This window comes from Ursus arctos, chromosome X (genome assembly GCF_023065955.2).
Source record: "Ursus arctos isolate Adak ecotype North America chromosome X, UrsArc2.0, whole genome shotgun sequence".
NCBI lineage: Eukaryota > Metazoa > Chordata > Mammalia > Carnivora > Ursidae > Ursus > Ursus arctos.
Genome location: NC_079873.1, coordinates 120,603,507 through 120,609,630, shown reverse-complemented (window position 1 = coordinate 120,609,630; position 6,124 = coordinate 120,603,507).

Below are 6,124 nucleotides of genomic sequence, written 5' to 3'. Positions count from 1 at the left end.
TCACAAATGACACATCCCTTCCATGGACGCAGAAATGGGTATGGTACCCAGACCAGGCCAATCTTTATACGAGGTCTCCCCCAGACACAGCAATTTGTGCAGAGAACATCTCATGAAGCAAGGCGAGCCAATGAGAATCCTTTCTTGAGGTTTTCTGGGAGTATTCTGGGACAGAGGAAGAAAGGTCTAATTTACCTTTGTAATTTGGGGTCATAAAAATACAGCCTGAGAACTGCCAGCTGCCATCTCTCCAGCCAAATTGAGAGAGCCCAGCAAAGAAATAAGCAGCATGAAGAGAGACACAAGGAACAAAAGAGCCCAGATGGCATTGTTGAGTCCCCGGATCTAGCTCAGCCAGATATGGCCTTGGACTTCCCAGTTATGCGAGCCAATACATCTCTTTGTTGCTTAAACTATTTTGAAATTGGTTTCTGTTGCCTTTATCAGAAAAAGTCCTGTCGAAATCAGAATTGGAAACAGAACTGGCATGTGGAAAGTGACAGACCTTCAGTATGAAATCTGCTGCTTTGAAAAAGGAAGGTGGGCAGGAGGGTCCCTTCCTCTCCAACTGGGAAGAGGGTAAATTTTATTATAAATTGGCAAACCATCTGGTTAAGCTGTTTTTATTGCCTATTGTAGATCAGTTCATGTAACTATTGGTCCAAATCTTGGGAAAGATCGAGATGCTGAGGTGGTAGCTACTTTTCGTAGCTTTCAGTAAGTATCTACAGTGATAGAAGCTTTGATCCACACTGGCCCATATGTAAGCGGAAAACAAAGAGCACAAAATTTCCTTAAATGAGGCTGTATCTTCCTGCTGCCAAACATTTTGGATGGTTGAGAGCCATTGTAAATGTGTAAGTCCATTTCCTATGTTAAAGTTGGAGAGAGGAAAAAAAAACAAGGAGTCTGGAAATACTGGTAAATCACAATGGGACCAGGGGGGCCTGAGAATTGAGACCTGCTTGATTCCTTAGCTGCATCCCAAACACTGGCCTATATTCCCTTCCTGGAACAATTTAATAATGACCTCTGTTGCAAAGAACCATTCATTGGAATACATCCTAAGAACAAGGAATAAATTATCCCTGTCTTTAATCCAGCCCATTTGTCAGAGATGGAGACTCTTGTTTCAAAAAGACAGAAATCCTTAAATGGGAGTTGGTCCAGAGTTAAGGACTATGATTCAGTATTATCTCCTGTTTTGGTTACTAGCCAGTTGATTCGACTTACATATTTTCCAGCAGCAGTCTAAAGGCATACATGCATACATACATAAATGCTATGTAATTAGGTTCATGCATATATATATATTTTTTTATTTTAATGTTTTTTATTATATTATGTTAGTCACCATTCCTTGTTTACTTTTTTAGTTGCTTTAAAAATTTTTTAATTCCAGTATAATTCACATGCAGTGTTATATGAGTTTCAGGTGTACGATATAGTGATTCAACACTTCCATACATCATTCAGTGCTCATCACAGCAAGTGTACTCTTTACTCTCCATCATCTCTTCCCCCTGCCCCTCCTCCCCCCACCCCTCTGGTAACCATCAGTTTGTTCTCTACAGTTAAGAGCCTGGTGTTTGGTTTTTCTCTTTTTCTCTTTGTTCGTTTGTTTTGTTTCTTAGAATCCACATGTGAGTGAAATCATTATGGTATTTGTCTTTCTCTGACTTATTTCATTTAGCATTATACCACCTAAATCATTCCATGTTGTTGCAAATGGCAAGATTTCATTCTTTTTCATGGCTGAGTAACATTCCATTGTATGTATGTACCATACCTTCTTTAATCATTCATCTATCAATGGACACTTGGGTTGCTTCCATAATCTGGCTATTGTAAATAATGCTGCAATAAAGATAGGGGTGCATGTATTTTTTTCAAATTAGTGTTTTTGTTTTCTTTGGGTAAAGACCCAGTAATGGAATTACTGGATCATAAGGTAGTTCTATTTTTAATTTTTTGAGGACCCTCCATACTGTTTTCCAGAGTGGCTGTATCAGTTTGCATTCCTACCAACAGTGCACAAGGGTTCCTTTTTCTCCACATCCTCGCCAACACTTGTTGTTTCTTGTGTTTTTCATTTTAGCTATGTTGACAGGTGTGAAGTGATATCTCATTGTGGTTTTGTTTTTTTAAAATATTTTATTTATTTATTTGACAGAGAGAGAACACAAGCAGGAGGAGAGGTGGGGGAGGGGCCGAGGGAGAGGGAGAAGCAGACTCCTTGCAGAACAAGAAGCCCAATGTGGGGCTCTATCCCAGGACCCCGGGACCATGAGCTGAGCCAAAGGTAGACACTTAACCGACTGAGCCACCCAGGCGCCCCTCTCATTGTGGTTTGGATTTGCATCCCCGATGCTGAGTGATGTGGAGCATCTTGTCATGTGTCTGTTGGCCACCTGGATGTCTTCTTTGGAGAGATGTCTGCTCATATCTTCTGCCCATTTTTTAAATTGGATTATTTAGGGGTTTTTTTGTGTTGAGTTATATAAGTTCTTTATGTATTTTGGATACTAACCCTTTCTCAGAGATATCATTTGCAAATATCTTCTCCCATTCCGTAGGTTGTCTTTTAGTTTTGTGGATTGTTTCTTTTTTTTTTTTAAGATTTTATTTATTTATTTGACAGAGATAGACACAGCCAGTGAGAGAGGGAACACAAGCAGGGGGAGTGGGAGAGGAAGAAGCAGGTTCCCAGCGGAGGAGCCTGATGCGGGGCTCGATCACAGAACGCCGGGATCACGCCCTGAGCCGAAGACAGATGCTTAACGACTGAGCCACCCAGGCGCCCCTGTGGATTATTTCCTTCACTGCGCAGCAGCTTTTTATTTTGATGTGGTCCCAATACTTTATTTGCATAGTCAGGCCTTTACAAGGCTCTTAGTAGTTTGACTCAATGGATCTATTGAGTTACTAGCAATGTGAAGATTAAAGAAAAGTAATCACGTTTTTGTGTTTGTTTCGGCTGTTAAGTTGTATGAGTTCGTTATATATTTGGGTATTAATCCCTCATCAGATATATGATTTGAAAATATTTTCTGCCATTCTATAGGTTGCTGTTTTATTTTGTCTAGACAGATACTGTATGATATAACGTATGCATGGAATCTAAAAGAAATTGAACTCACAGAAACAGAGAAAAATGTGTGAACTAACTTTATTGTGGTGATCTTTTCACAACCTATACACATATCAAGTTTTACACGTTAAGCTTACATAATGTTATATGTCAAATCTGTCTCAGTATATTTGGGGAATAAAAAAAAGAAAAGAAAAAGAAAAGAAGAGTAAAACCTTATTTCTGGCATGTAAATACTTACAAAGTGACTGGGACGGGGGAAATGCATGCATTAAAAATAATCATATAGACGGGCACCTGAGTGGCTCAGTCAGTTAAGCATCTGCCTTTGGCTCTGGTCATGATCCTGGGGTCCTGGGATCAAGCCCCATGTTGGGCTCCCTGCTCAGCAGGGAGTCTGCTTCTCCTTCTGCCCCTACGCTTGCTCATGCTCTCTTTCTCTCTCAAATAAATAAATAAATAAATAAAATCTTTTTAAAACTAATCATACACTAATCAACTCATTTGTGTCATCCCAATGTTAAGTTAATGGATTTTGAGATATGCAAATACTGTGAATCCGAAGACCACAAAAGTGGGAGGAATCATTCTAGCCTTGTCAAAAGGGAAGGGGTTTTCATCAATAGCCTTTTAGTTATGATAGAAACCCCACTCCAGGTTACTAAAATATTATGTAGGAAAAGTGTTTCATTTGCTCACATAGTTAAAAAGTCAGGGGTCAATCTGGCTTGAGGAGCAACTCGGTACTGGGGCTCAGTGATATCATCAGGATCTCCCCACGTTTCTCCCTCTGTTATTGCTTGTGTGTCAGCTCACTTTCCCCTATGTTTGCATCATTATTAGGCAGACTCTTCCCACATGATGACAAAGATGGTAATCAGCAACCCTAGGCTTACACATTCTCTAGGCTTAACAAGCCCTGTGGAAAAAGAGTGCCATTTCTCTCCTAATAATTCCAGCAATGTCTCAATTTGATTCATATTGGTGTGGTTTGTCTTATCTGCCCATTTCTAAATCTACTACTGTGCCTGTTTGGTCTGGCCCAGGTCACATAGACACCCCTAGAACTGGGTGAAGGATGGGGTAAGAGTATCAGCTCTACTACAACTTCATTAATAACTTAAGAGGAGTTGTGGTTTCCCCAAGGGAAATCAAGAAGGGGAAGAAGATGTTGGGGATTTTTAAATAGCAGTCATTCATTTACAGTATCTATTGACGAAACATAGCTCCAGATTTGAGTCTCTTACAAATTCGTTGGGAACAGAAGGTTGTTAGAGGGAGCCATTTTCCTTCTCGTGTCTTCCTTCCAAACTTGGTCTCTAAAAGAGGGACTTTGACCCCTTCATAAATATTGAATAAAACCTATGCTTTTTTTTCCCTACCTCTCACTCACTGTTTTTATCCAAGAGGAGGGGTGGCTTTTATGTTTGGTGAAATTGGGAAGAAAGTTTGAGTATGTGGGGCTCAGACCTGCCTTCCCCCACCATGATGTTGCCATGTGGTAAATGCCCTGAGTCTAGGCTTCTTGGGTCTTTGTCTTGGTGCCAAGTCTGTCCAGTTTGATGTGGAGGACCATCGAAGTGACAGGTACTAGAAGCCCATTTGTGGCCATAGATTCAGGCCACATTCTCCAAGTCTTATCAGCAATAAAACTGATATTTTTTGTCTCTGATTCCATATCTATTTTTTCCTAATGTTTCTAAATGTAGCTGGGCAAAGGGGCATGACTAATGCCTCCTGAGTTGGTGTGCAAGGGTAAGAAGTGCACCAAGTTGGGAATGAGATTACCTAGGTTTCAGGACTAGTAGGTAGGTCACTTCCTTACTCTGAGATTCAATTTTGTCATTTATAAAACTAGTGAGTGGGCTCTGGAGAGCCCTAAGGAGATTTCCAGATCCAACATGTCATGATTATCATTGGACAGTAGACTGATTCTTGAAGGAAATACATGATTCAGATTTTTAAAGAGAAGGAAGAGAAGAGTTAGGGAGAGGCTCTTGGGGATGAAAGCATCAAAAGAAGAGTTAGCATGGTAAATATGAAGAATAGAAAGAGGGCAATTTTCCAGCCCAGGCATTTGCAGGCTGATTCACCCTGACAACTATTTAAGTTTATGTACATGAAAGTATATAGAGGATTTGACATAATCACAGGTAGGAGGAGTTTCACTGATGCATGACTTGAAAAAATCCTCTACTGATCTTATGAGCTGGTCCAATCTTAATAAAGATTCTAAGCAGGAAGATGAAAAAAATCACTATATATATATTTAAATCTCTATAATTCATACCTTAAAGAATAACAGAGGGATGGGACCATGAACTAACCACTTACGATGACTTTTTTTGACTGGACTCCTTGTTCAATGAACACAGCAGTTTTTTCCCCCCTTAGGCTCTATTTCATGAGTTTATCATTGATTATATCTGGCTTCTCTGACCTTGTCCTATCTTTGATTCTGATTCCAGATCTAACATGTCATGATTATCATTGGGCAATGAAAAGAAAGCAGAAGAAAAGGCATTTTAGATACTAAATATATGTATATGTAATATACGTATATATATGACCTCAGCTTATATTTCTTGCTTGGTTACTCAAGTCCTGCACCTAGCAGCTCTGAAGGACCCATCTGGGTGGATCACACTCATGTACTGGAAAAGCTATGAATGTGTTGATCATGTCTCATCACGTCTTCATATTTTCAGGCAAAAGCTTTTGACTTCCTAACCTAGAATCCTTCTGGCTGGTACGAGTATATACTCAGAGACATCTTTTACATTCATCTTTATTTTTTTTCTATTATTTTTTTTTAATTTTTAATTTTTATTTTTTTATTTTTGATGTAAAGTTCGATGACTCATTACTTGCGTATAACACCCAGTGCACCATGCAATACGTGCCCTCCTTACTACCCATCACCAGCCTATCCCATTCCCCCACCCCCCTCCCCTCTGAAGTCCTCAGTTTGTTTCTCAGAGTCCATAGTCTCTCATGTTTCATTTCCCCTTCTGATTACCCCCATTTCTTTAT